This window comes from Schistocerca americana, chromosome 10, assembly GCF_021461395.2.
Source record: "Schistocerca americana isolate TAMUIC-IGC-003095 chromosome 10, iqSchAmer2.1, whole genome shotgun sequence".
NCBI lineage: Eukaryota > Metazoa > Arthropoda > Insecta > Orthoptera > Acrididae > Schistocerca > Schistocerca americana.
The window spans coordinates 22,247,801-22,262,252 of NC_060128.1; positions in this window are offsets into that span (position 1 = coordinate 22,247,801).

The window sequence follows — 14,452 nt, forward strand, 5'->3', positions numbered from 1 at the left end:
CAGTAGGAAGAGTCAGTCTTCTTGTACTTAAGTCGGCATTGTGCCTTTTGTATTTAGTTCCGATGCAATTTCTGTGTTTCATCGTCAATAAGAAGGTCTTAGGGATACAGTAAACCTGAAGTGAAGCATCGGAATCTATAACTAGTGTCACAGGAATGGTTCAAAACAGTCAGTAAGGAGAGTCAGTCATCTTGTAATTAAGTCGGCATTGTGCCTATTATATTAAATTCCGAATTAATTTCTGCATTTCGTCGCCAATTAGAAGGTCCAAAGTATACAGTAACCCCGAAGTGAAGCATCGGAATCCATAACTAATGTCAAAGGAAACGTTCAAAACATAGGCAGTAGGAAGAGTCAGTCTTCTTGTACTTAAGTCGGCATTGTGCCTTTTGTATTTAATTCCGATGCAATTTCTGTGTTTCATCGTCAAAAAGAAGTTCAGAGGGATACAGTAAACGTAAAGTGAAGCATCGGAATCTATAACTAGTGTCACAGGAATGGTTCAAAACATAATCAGTAAGAACAGTGAGTCTTATTGTACTTTAGTCGGCATTGTGCCTTTCTATTTAATTCCGATGCAATTTCTGTGTTTTATCGTCAATACGACGGTCCAAGAGATACTGTAAACCTGAAGTGAATCATCGTAATCTATAACTAGTGTCACAGGAATGGTTCAAAGCATAGTCAGTAAGAAGAGTGAGTCTTCTTGTACTTAAGTCGGCATGGTGCCTTTTCTATTTACTTCCGACCCAATTTCTGTGTTTCATCGTCAATAAGAAGGTCTGAGGGATACAGTAAACCTGAAGTGAGGCATCGGAATCTATAACTAGTGTCACAGGAATGGTTCCAAACATAGTCAGTAAGAAGAATCAGTCTTCTTGTACTTAAGTCGGCATTGTGATTTTTCTATTTAATTCCGATGCAATTACTGTGTTTCATCGTCAATACGACGGTCCAAGGGATACCGTAAACCTGAAGTGAATCATCGTAATCTATAACTAGTGTCACAGGAATGGTTCAAAACATAGTCAGTACGAAGAGTCAGTCTTCTTGTACTTAAGTCGGCATTGTGCATTTTGTATTTAATTGCGATGCAATTTCTCTGTTTCATCGTCAATAAGAAGGTCAGAGGGATACAGTAAACCTGAAGTGAAGCATCGGAATCTATAAGTAGTGTCACAGGAATGGTTACAAACATAGACAGTAAGAAGGCTCAGTCTTCTTGTACTTAAGTCGGCATTTTGCCTTTTGTATTTAATTCCGATGCAATATCTGTGTTTCATCGTCAATAAGAAGGCGCAAGGGATACAGTAAACCTGAAGTGAAGCATAGGAATCTATAACTAGTGTCACAGGAATGGTTCTAAACATAGACAGTACGAAGGGTCAGTCTTCTTGTACTTCAGTCGGCATTGTGCCTTTTCTATTTAATTCCAATGCAATTTCTGTATTTCGTCGCCAATAAGAAAGTCCAAAGGATATAGTAAACCTGAAGTGAAGCATCGGAATCAATAACTGATGTCACAGGAATCGTTCAAACATAGACAGTAGGAAGAGTCAGTCTTCTTTTACTTAAGTCGGCATTGTGCCTTTTGTATTAAGTTCCGATGCAATTTCTGTGTTTCATCGTCAATAAGAAGTTCCTAGGGATAGAGTAAACCTGAAGTGAAACATCGGAATCTATAACGAGTGTCACTGGAATGGTTCAAAACATAGTCAGTAAGAAGAGTAAGTCTTCTTGAACTTAAGTCGGCATTGTGCCTTTTGTATTTAATTCCGATGCTATTTCTGTGTTTCATCGTCAAAAAGAAGGTCAGATGGATACAGTGAACCTGAAGAGAAGCATCGGAATCTATAACTAATGTCACAGGAATGGTTGAAAACATAGACAGTAGGAAGAGTCAGTCTTCTTGTACTTAAGTCGGCATTGTGCCTTTTCTATTTAATTCAGATGCTATTTCTGTGTTTCATCGTCAATAAGAAGGTCCTAGGGATAGAGTAAACCTGAAGTGAAGCATCGGAATCTATAACTAATGTCACAGGAATCGTTCAAACATAGACAGTAGGAAGAGTCAGTCCTGTTGTACTTAAGTCGGCATTGTGCCTTTCGTATTTAGTTCCGATGCAATTTCTGTGTTTCATCGTCAATAAGAAGGTCCAAGGGATACAGTAAACCTGAAGTGAAGCATCGGAATGTATTACTAGTGTCACAGGAATGGTTCAAAACATCGACAGTAAGAAGAGTCAGTCTTCTTGTACTTAAGTCGGCATTGTGCCTTTTCTATTTAATTCCGATGCAATTTCTGTGTTTCATCGTCAATAAGAAGGCCAGAGGGATACAGTAAACCTGAAGTGAAGCATCGGAATCTATAACTAGTGTCACAGGAATGGTTCAAAGCATAGTCAGTAAGAAGAGTGAGTCTTCTTGTACTTAAGTCGGCATGGTGCCTTTTCTATTTACTTCCGACCCAATTTCTGTGTTTCATCGTCAATAAGAAGGTCAGAGGGATACAGTAAACCTGAAGTGAGGCATCGGAATCTATAACTAGTGTCACAGGAATGGTTCCAAACATAGTCAGTAAGAAGAATCAGTCTTCTTGTACTTAAGTCGGCATTGTGATTTTTCTATTTAATTCCGATGCAATTACTGTGTTTCATCGTCAATACGACAGTCCAAGGGATACCGTAAACCTGAAGTGAATCATCGTAATCTATAACTAGTGTCACAGGAATGGTTCAAAACATAGTCAGTACGAAGAGTCAGTCTTCTTGTACTTAAGTCGGCATTGTGCATTTTGTATTTAATTGCGATGCAATTTCTCTGTTTCATCGTCAATAAGAAGGTCAGAGGGATACAGTAAACCTGAAGTGAAGCATCGGAATCTATAAGTAGTGTCACAGGAATGGTTACAAACATAGACAGTAAGAAGGCTCAGTCTTCTTGTACCTAAGTCGGCATTTTGCCTTTTGTATTTAATTCCGATGCAATATCTGTGTTTCATCGTCAATAAGAAGGCGCAAGGGATACAGTAAACCTGAAGTGAAGCATAGGAATCTATAACTAGTGTCACAGGAATGGTTCTAAACATAGACAGTACGAAGGGTCAGTCTTCTTGTACTTCAGTCGGCATTGTGCCTTTTCTATTTAATTCCAATGCAATTTCTGTATTTCGTCGCCAATAAGAAAGTCCAAAGGATATAGTAAACCTGAAGTGAAGCATCGGAATCAATAACTGATGTCACAGGAATCGTTCAAACATAGACAGTAGGAAGAGTCAGTCTTCTTGTACTTAAGTCGGCATTGTGCCTTTTGTATTAAGTTCCGATGCAATTTCTGTGTTTCATCGTCAATAAGAAGTTCCTAGGGATAGAGTAAACCTGAAGTGAAACATCGGAATCTATAACGAGTGTCACTGGAATGGTTCAAAACATAGTCAGTAAGAAGAGTAAGTCTTCTTGAACTTAAGTCGGCATTGTGCCTTTTGTATTTAATTCCGATGCTATTTCTGTGTTTCATCGTCAAAAAGAAGGTCAGATGGATACAGTGAACCTGAAGAGAAGCATCGGAATCTATAACTAGTGTCACAGGAATGGTTGAAAACATAGACAGTAGGAAGAGTCAGTCTTCTTGTACTTAAGTCGGCATTGTGCCTTTTCTATTTAATTCAGATGCTATTTCTGTGTTTCATCGTCAATAAGAAGGTCCTAGGGATAGAGTAAACCTGAAGTGAAGCATCGGAATCTATAACTAATGTCACAGGAATCGTTCAAACATAGACAGTAGGAAGAGTCAGTCCTGTTGTACTTAAGTCGGCATTGTGCCTTTTGTATTTAGTTCCGATGCAATTTCTGTGTTTCATCGTCAATAAAAAGGTCCAAAGGATACAGTGAACCTTAAGTGAAGCATCGGAATCTATAACTAATGTCACAGGAATCGTTCAAAACATAGACAGTAGGAAGAGTCAGTCTTCTAGTACTTATGTCGGCATTGTGCCTTTTGTTTTCAATTCCGATGCAATTTCTGTGTTTCATCGTCAAAAAGAAGGTCAGAGGGATACAGTAAACCTGAAGTGAAGCCTCGGAATCTATAACAAGTGTCACAGGAATGGTTCAAAACAGTCAGTAAGAAGAGTCAGTCTTCTTGTACTTAAGTCGGCATTGTGCCTTTTGTAATTAATTCCGAAGCTATTTCTGCATTTCGTCACCAATTATAAAGTCCAAAGGATACAGTAAACCTGAAGTGAAGCATCGGAATTAATAACTAATGACACAGGAATCGTTCAAAACACAGACAGTAGGAAGAGTCAGTCTTCTTGTACTTAAGTCGGCATTGTGCCTTTTGTATTTAATTCCGATGCAATTTCTGTGTTTCATCGTCAAAAAGAAGGTCAGAGGGATACAGTAAACCTGAAGTGAAGCATCGGAATATGTAACTAGCGTCACAGGAATGGTTCAAAACATAGTCAGTAAGAAGAGTCAGTCTTCTTGTACTTAAGTCGGCATTGTGCCATTACTATTTAATTCCGATGCAATTTCTGGTTTTCATCGTCAATAAGAACGTTTAAGGGATACAGTAAACCTGAAGTGAGGCATCGGAAACTATAACTAGTGTCAGAGGAAAGGTTCAAAACATAGACAGTAAGAAGAGTCAGTCTTCCTGTACTTAAGTCCGCATTGTGCCTTTTCTATTTAATTCCGATGCAATATCAGTATTTCATCGTCAATAAGAATGTCAGAGGGATACAGTAACCCTGAAGTGATGCATCGGATTCTGTAACTAGCGTCACAGGAATGGTTCAAACATAGACAGAAAGAGGAGTCAGTCTTCTTGTACTTAAGTCGGCATTGTGCCTTTTCCATTTAATTCCGATGCAATTTCTGTGTTTCATCGTCAATAAAAAGGTCAGAGGGATACAGTAATCCTGAAGTGAAGCATCGGAATCTATAACTAGTGTCACAGGAAAGGTTCAAACTGTCAGTAAAAAGAGTCAATCTTCTTGTACTTAAGTCGGCATTGTGCCTTTTGTATTTAATTCCGAAGCATTTTCTGTATTTCATCGTCAATAAGAAGGTCCAAGGGATACAGTAAACCTGAAGTGAAGCATCGGAATCAATAACTAGTGTCACAGGAATGGTTCAAAACATAGACAGTAAGAAGAGTCAGTCTATTTGTACTTACGTCGGCAATGTGCCTTTTCTATTTACTTCCAATGCAATTTCTGTATTTCGTCGCCAATAAGAAAGTCCAAAGGATATAGTAAACCTGAAGTGAAGCATCGGAATCTATAACTAATGTCACAGGAGTCGTTCAAACATAGACAGTAGGAAGAGTCAGTCTTCTTGTACTTAAGTCGGCATTGTGCCTTTTGTATTTAGTTCCGATGCAATTTCTGTGTTTCATCGTCAATAAGAAGGTCTTAGGGATACAGTAAACCTGAAGTGAAGCATCGGAATCTATAACTAGTGTCACAGGAATGGTTCAAAACAGTCAGTAAGGAGAGTCAGTCATCTTGTAATTAAGTCGGCATTGTGCCTATTATATTAAATTCCGAATTAATTTCTGCATTTCGTCGCCAATTAGAAGGTCCAAAGTATACAGTAACCCCGAAGTGAAGCATCGGAATCCATAACTAATGTCAAAGGAAACGTTCAAAACATAGGCAGTAGGAAGAGTCAGTCTTCTTGTACTTAAGTCGGCATTGTGCCTTTTGTATTTAATTCCGATGCAATTTCTGTGTTTCATCGTCAAAAAGAAGTTCAGAGGGATACAGTAAACGTAAAGTGAAGCATCGGAATCTATAACTAGTGTCACAGGAATGGTTCAAAACATAATCAGTAAGAACAGTGAGTCTTATTGTACTTTAGTCGGCATTGTGCCTTTCTATTTAATTCCGATGCAATTTCTGTGTTTTATCGTCAATACGACGGTCCAAGAGATACTGTAAACCTGAAGTGAATCATCGTAATCTATAACTAGTGTCACAGGAATGGTTCAAAGCATAGTCAGTAAGAAGAGTGAGTCTTCTTGTACTTAAGTCGGCATGGTGCCTTTTCTATTTACTTCCGACCCAATTTCTGTGTTTCATCGTCAATAAGAAGGTCTGAGGGATACAGTAAACCTGAAGTGAGGCATCGGAATCTATAACTAGTGTCACAGGAATGGTTCCAAACATAGTCAGTAAGAAGAATCAGTCTTCTTGTACTTAAGTCGGCATTGTGATTTTTCTATTTAATTCCGATGCAATTACTGTGTTTCATCGTCAATACGACGGTCCAAGGGATACCGTAAACCTGAAGTGAATCATCGTAATCTATAACTAGTGTCACAGGAATGGTTCAAAACATAGTCAGTACGAAGAGTCAGTCTTCTTGTACTTAAGTCGGCATTGTGCATTTTGTATTTAATTGCGATGCAATTTCTCTGTTTCATCGTCAATAAGAAGGTCAGAGGGATACAGTAAACCTGAAGTGAAGCATCGGAATCTATAAGTAGTGTCACAGGAATGGTTACAAACATAGACAGTAAGAAGGCTCAGTCTTCTTGTACTTAAGTCGGCATTTTGCCTTTTGTATTTAATTCCGATGCAATATCTGTGTTTCATCGTCAATAAGAAGGCGCAAGGGATACAGTAAACCTGAAGTGAAGCATAGGAATATATAACTAGTGTCACAGGAATGGTTCTAAACATAGACAGTACGAAGGGTCAGTCTTCTTGTACTTCAGTCGGCATTGTGCCTTTTCTATTTAATTCCAATGCAATTTCTGTATTTCGTCGCCAATAAGAAAGTCCAAAGGATATAGTAAACCTGAAGTGAAGCATCGGAATCAATAACTGATGTCACAGGAATCGTTCAAACATAGACAGTAGGAAGAGTCAGTCTTCTTTTACTTAAGTCGGCATTGTGCCTTTTGTATTAAGTTCCGATGCAATTTCTGTGTTTCATCGTCAATAAGAAGTTCCTAGGGATAGAGTAAACCTGAAGTGAAACATCGGAATCTATAACGAGTGTCACTGGAATGGTTCAAAACATAGTCAGTAAGAAGAGTAAGTCTTCTTGAACTTAAGTCGGCATTGTGCCTTTTGTATTTAATTCCGATGCTATTTCTGTGTTTCATCGTCAAAAAGAAGGTCAGATGGATACAGTGAACCTGAAGAGAAGCATCGGAATCTATAACTAATGTCACAGGAATGGTTGAAAACATAGACAGTAGGAAGAGTCAGTCTTCTTGTACTTAAGTCGGCATTGTGCCTTTTCTATTTAATTCAGATGCTATTTCTGTGTTTCATCGTCAATAAGAAGGTCCTAGGGATAGAGTAAACCTGAAGTGAAGCATCGGAATCTATAACTAATGTCACAGGAATCGTTCAAACATAGACAGTAGGAAGAGTCAGTCCTGTTGTACTTAAGTCGGCATTGTGCCTTTCGTATTTAGTTCCGATGCAATTTCTGTGTTTCATCGTCAATAAGAAGGTCCAAGGGATACAGTAAACCTGAAGTGAAGCATCGGAATCTATTACTAGTGTCACAGGAATGGTTCAAAACATCGACAGTAAGAAGAGTCAGTCTTCTTGTACTTAAGTCGGCATTGTGCCTTTTCTATTTAATTCCGATGCAATTTCTGTGTTTCATCGTCAATAAGAAGGCCAGAGGGATACAGTAAACCTGAAGTGAAGCATCGGAATCTATAACTAGTGTCACAGGAATGGTTCAAAGCATAGTCAGTAAGAAGAGTGAGTCTTCTTGTACTTAAGTCGGCATGGTGCCTTTTCTATTTACTTCCGACCCAATTTCTGTGTTTCATCGTCAATAAGAAGGTCAGAGGGATACAGTAAACCTGAAGTGAGGCATCGGAATCTATAACTAGTGTCACAGGAATGGTTCCAAACATAGTCAGTAAGAAGAATCAGTCTTCTTGTACTTAAGTCGGCATTGTGATTTTTCTATTTAATTCCGATGCAATTACTGTGTTTCATCGTCAATACGACGGTCCAAGGGATACCGTAAACCTGAAGTGAATCATCGTAATCTATAACTAGTGTCACAGGAATCGTTCAAACATAGACAGTAGGAAGAGTCAGTCCTGTTGTACTTAAGTCGGCATTGTGCCTTTCGTATTTAGTTCCGATGCAATTTCTGTGTTTCATCGTCAATAAGAAGGTCCAAGGGATACAGTAAACCTGAAGTGAAGCATCGGAATCTATTACTAGTGTCACAGGAATGGTTCAAAACATCGACAGTAAGAAGAGTCAGTCTTCTAGTACTTATGTCGGCATTGTGCCTTTTGTTTTCAATTCCGATGCAATTTCTGTGTTTCATCGTCAAAAAGAAGGTCAGAGGGATACAGTAAACCTGAAGTGAAGCCTCGGAATCTATAACAAGTGTCACAGGAATGGTTCAAAACAGTCAGTAAGAAGAGTCAGTCTTCTTGTACTTAAGTCGGCATTGTGCCTTTTGTATTTAATTCCGAAGCTATTTCTGCATTTCGTCACCAATTATAAAGTCCAAAGGATACAGTAAACCTGAAGTGAAGCATCGGAATTAATAACTAATGACACAGGAATCGTTCAAAACACAGACAGTAGGAAGAGTCAGTCTTCTTGTACTTAAGTCGGCATTGTGCCTTTTGTATTTAATTCCGATGCAATTTCTGTGTTTCATCGTCAAAAAGAAGGTCAGAGGGATACAGTAAACCTGAAGTGAAGCATCGGAATATGTAACTAGCGTCACAGGAATGGTTCAAAACATAGTCAGTAAGAAGAGTCAGTCTTCTTGTACTTAAGTCGGCATTGTGCCATTACTATTTAATTCCGATGCAACTTCTGGTTTTCATCGTCAATAAGAACGTTTAAGGGATACAGTAAACCTGAAGTGAGGCATCGGAAACTATAACTAGTGTCAGAGGAAAGGTTCAAAACATAGACAGTAAGAAGAGTCAGTCTTCCTGTACTTAAGTCCGCATTGTGCCTTTTCTATTTAATTCCGATGCAATATCAGTATTTCATCGTCAATAAGAATGTCAGAGGGATACAGTAACCCTGAAGTGATGCATCGGATTCTGTAACTAGCGTCACAGGAATGGTTCAAACATAGACAGAAAGAGGAGTCAGTCTTCTTGTACTTAAGTCGGCATTGTGCCTTTTCCATTTAATTCCGATGCAATTTCTGTGTTTCATCGTCAATAAAAAGGTCAGAGGGATACAGTAATCCTGAAGTGAAGCATCGGAATCTATAACTAGTGTCACAGGAAAGGTTCAAACTGTCAGTAAAAAGAGTCAATCTTCTTGTACTTAAGTCGGCATTGTGCCTTTTGTATTTAATTCCGAAGCATTTTCTGTATTTCATCGTCAATAAGAAGGTCCAAGGGATACAGTAAACCTGAAGTGAAGCATCGGAATCAATAACTAGTGTCACAGGAATGGTTCAAAACATAGACAGTAAGAAGAGTCAGTCTATTTGTACTTACGTCGGCAATGTGCCTTTTCTATTTACTTCCAATGCAATTTCTGTATTTCGTCGCCAATAAGAAAGTCCAAAGGATATAGTAAACCTGAAGTGAAGCATCGGAATCTATAACTAATGTCACAGGAGTCGTTCAAACATAGACAGTAGGAAGAGTCAGTCTTCTTGTACTTAAGTCGGCATTGTGCCTTTTGTATTTAGTTCCGATGCAATTTATGTGTTTCATCGTCAATAAGAAGGTCTTAGGGATACAGTAAACCTGAAGTGAAGCATCGGAATCTATAACTAGTGTCACAGGAATGGTTCAAAACATATTCAGTAAGAACAGTCAGTCTTCTTGTACTTAAGTCGGCATTGTGCATTTTGTACTTAATTCCGATGCAATTTCTGTGTTTCATCGTCGAATAGAAGGTCAGAGGGATACAGTAAACCTGAAGTGAAGAATCGGAATCTATAACTAGTGTCACAGGAATGGTTCTAAACATAGACAGTAAGAAGAGTCAGTCTTCTTGTACTTAAGTCGGCATTGTGCCTTTGTATTTAATTCCGATGCAATATCTGTGTTTCATCGTCAATAAGAAGGTGCAAGGGATACAGTAAACCTGAAGTGAAGCATCGGAATCTATAACTAGTGTCACAGGAATGGTTCTAAACATAGACAGTAAGAAGGGTCAGTCTTCTTGTACTTAAGTCGGCATTGTGCCTTTTGTATTTAATTCCGATGCAATATCTGTGTTTCACCGTCAATACGAAGGTGCAAGGGATACAGTAAACCTGAAGTGAAGCATCGGAATCTATAACTAGTGTCACTGGAATGGTTCCAAACATAGTCAGTAAGAAGAGTCAGTCTTCTTGTGCTTAAGTCGACATTGTTTCTTTTCTATTTAATTCCCAAGCAATATCTGTGTTTCATCTTCAATAAGAAGGTCAGAGGGATACAGTAAACCTGAAGTGAAGCCTCGGAATCCATAACACGTGTCACAGGAATGGTTCAAAACAGTCAGTAAGGAGAGTCAGTCATCTTGTAATTAAGTCGGCATTGTGCCTATTATATTAAATTCCGAATTAATTTCTGCATTTCGTCGCCAATTAGAAGGTCCAAAGTATACAGTAACCCCGAAGTGAAGCATCGGAATCCATAACTAATGTCAAAGGAAACGTTCAAAACATAGGCAGTAGGAAGAGTCAGTCTTCTTGTACTTAAGTCGGCATTGTGCCTTTTGTATTTAATTCCGATGCAATTTCTGTGTTTCATCGTCAAAAAGAAGTTCAGAGGGATACAGTAAACGTAAAGTGAAGCATCGGAATCTATAACTAGTGTCACAGGAATGGTTCAAAACATAATCAGTAAGAACAGTGAGTCTTATTGTACTTTAGTCGGCATTGTGCCTTTCTATTTAATTCCGATGCAATTTCTGTGTTTTATCGTCAATACGACGGTCCAAGAGATACTGTAAACCTGAAGTGAATCATCGTAATCTATAACTAGTGTCACAGGAATGGTTCAAAACATAGTCAGTACGAAGAGTCAGTCTTCTTGCACTTAAGTCGGCATTGTGCCTTTTGTATTTAATTCCGATGCAATTTCTGTGTTTCATCGTCAATAAGAAGGTCCGAGGGATACAGTAAACCTGAAGTGAAGAATCGGAATCTATAACTAGTGTCACAGGAATGGTTCTAAACGTAGACAGTAAGAAGAGTCAGTCTTCTTGTACTTAAGTCGGCATTGTGCCTTTGTATTTAATTCCGATGCAATATCTGTGTTTCATCGTCAATAAGAAGGTGCAAGGGATACAGTAAACCTGAAGTGAAGCATCGGAATCTATAACTAGTGTCACAGGAATGGTTCTAAACATAGACAGTAAGAAGGGTCAGTCTTCTTGTACTTAAGTCGGCATTGTGCCTTTTCTATTTAATTCCGATGCAATACCTGTGATTCATCGACAATAAGAAGGTGCAAGTGATACAGTAAACCTGAAGTGAAGCATCGGAATCTATAACTAGTGTCACAGGAATGGTTCAAACCATAGTCAGTAGGAAGAGTCAGTCTTCTTGTACTTAAGTCGGCATTGTGCCTTTTCTATTTAATTCCGATGCAATTTCTGTGTTTCATCGCCAATAAGAAGGTCCTAGAAATAGAGTAAACCTGAAGTGAAGCATCGGAAACTATAACTAATGTCACAGGAATCGTTCAAACATAGACAGTAGGAAGAAACAGTCCTCTTGTACTTAAGTCGGCATTGTGCATTTTGTATTTCGTTCCGATGCTATTTCTGTGTTTCATAGTCAATAAGAAGGTCCAAAGGATACAGTAAACCTGAAGTGAAGCATCAGAATCTGTAACTAATGTCACAGGAATCGTTCAAAACATAGAGAGTAGGAAGAGTCAGTCTTCTAGTACTTAAGTCGGCATTGTGCCTTTTGTATTTAATTCCGATGCAATTTCTGTGTTTCATCGTCAAAAAGAAGGTCAGAGGGATACAGTAAACCTGAAGTGAAGCCTCGGAATCTATAACTAGTGTCACAGGAATGGTTCAAAACATAGTCAGTAAGAAGAGTCAGTCATCTTGTGCTTAAGTCGGCATTGTGCATTTTGTACTTAATTCCGATGCAATTTCTGTGTTTCATCGTCGAATAGAAGGTCAGAGGGATACAGTAAACCTGAAGTGAAGCATCGGAATCTATAACTAGTGTCACAGGAATGGTTCAAAACATAGACAGTAAGAAGGGTCAGTCTTCTTGTACTTAAGTCGGCATTGTGCCTTTTGTATTTAATTCCGATGCAATATCTGTGTCTCACCGTCAATACGAAGGTGCAAGGGATACAGTAAACCTGAAGTGAAGCATCGGAATCTATAACTAGTGTCACAGGAATGGTTCAAAACATAGTCAGTAAGAAGAGTCAGTCTTCTTGTGCTTAAGTCGGGATTGTGCATTTTGTACTTAATTCCGATGCAATTTCTGTGTTTCATCGTCGAATAGAAGGTCAGAGGGATACAGTAAACCTGAAGTGAAGCATCGGAATCTATAACTAGTGTCACAGGAATGGTTCAAAACATAGACAGTAAGAAGGGTCAGTCTTCTTGTACTTAAGTCGGCATTGTGCCTTTTGTATTTAATTCCGATGCAATATCTGTGTTTCACCATCAATACGAAGGTGCAAGGGATACAGTAAACCTGAAGTGAAGCATCGCAATCTATAACTAGTGTCACAGGAATGGTTCAAAACATAGTCAGTAAGAAGAGTCAGTCTTCTTGTGCTTAAGTCGGCATTGTCTCTTTTCTATTTAATTCCAAAGCAATATCTGTGTTTCATCTTCAATAAGAAGGTCCGAGGGATACAGTAAACCTGAAGTGAAGCCTCGGAATCCATAACAAGTGTCACAGGAATGGTTGAAAACAGTCAGTAAGAAGAGTCAGTCATCTTGTGCTTAAGTCGGCATTGTGCCTTTTATATTTATTTCCGAATTAATTTCTGCATTTCGTCGCCAATTAGAAGGTCCAAAGTATACAGTAACCCCGAAGTAAAGCATCGGAATCAGTAACTAATGTCAAAGGAACCGTTCAAAACATAGGCAGTAGGAAGAGTCAGTCTTCTTGTTCTTAAGTCGGCATTGTGCCTTTTGTATTTAATTCCGATGCAATTTCTGTGTTTCATCGTCAAAAAGAAGTTCAGAGGGATACAGTAAACGTAAAGTGAAGCATCGGAATCTATAACTAGTGTCACAGGAATGGTTCAAAACATAATCAGTAAGAACAGTGAGTCTTATTGTACTTAAGTCGGCATTGTGCCTTTCTATTTAATTCCGATGCAATTTCTGTGTTTCATCGTCAATAAGAAGGTCAGAGGTATACAGTAAACTTGAAGTGAGGCATCGGAATCCATAACGAGTGTCACAGGAATGGTTCCAAACATAGTCAGTAAGAAGAATCAGTCTTCTTGTACTTAAGTCGGCATTGTGCCTTTTCTATTTAATTCCGATGCAATTTCTGTGTTTTATCGTCAATACGACGGTCCAAGAGATACTGTAAACCTGAAGTGAATCATCGTAATATATAACTAGTGTCACAGGAATGGTTCAAAACATAGTCAGTACGAAGAGTCAGTCTTCTTGTACTTAAGTCGGCATTGTGCCTTTTGTATTTAATTCCGATGCAATTTCTGTGTTTCATCGTCAATAAGAAGGTCAGAGGGATACAGTAAACCTGAAGTGAAGCATCGGAATCTATAACTAGTGTCACAGGAATGGTTCTAAACATAGACAGTAAGAAGGGTCAGTCTTCTTGTACTTAAGTCGGCATTGTGCCTTTTCTATTTAATTCCGATGCAATACCTGTGATTCATCGACAATAAGAAGGTGCAAGTGATACAGTAAACCTGAAGTGAAGCATCGGAATCTATAACTAGTGTCACAGGAATGGTTCAAAACATAGTCAGTAGGAAGAGTCAGTCTTCTTGTACTTAAGTCGGCATTGTGCCTTTTCTATTTAATTCCGATGCAATTTCTGTGTTTCATCGCCAATAAGAAGGTCCTAGAAATAGAGTAAACCTGAAGTGAAGCATCGGAAACTATAACTAATGTCACAGGATTCGTTCAAACATAGACAGTAGGAAGAAACAGTCCTCTTATCCTTAAGTCGGCATTGTGCATTTTGTATTTCGTTCCGATGCAATTTCTGTGTTTCATAGTCAATAAGAAAGTCCAAAGGATACAGTAAACCTGAAGTGAAGCATCAGAATCTGTAACTAATGTCACAGGAATCGTTCAAAACATAGAGAGTAGGAAGAGTCAGTCTTCTAGTACTTAAGTCGGCATTGTGCCTTTTGTATTTAATTCCGATGCAATTTCTGTGTTTCATCGTCAAAAAGAAGGTCAGAGGGATACAGTAAACCTGAAGTGAAGCCTCGGAATCTATAACTAGTGTCACAGGAATGGTTCAAAACATAGACACTAGGAAGAGTCAATCTTCTTGTACTTAAGTCTGCATTG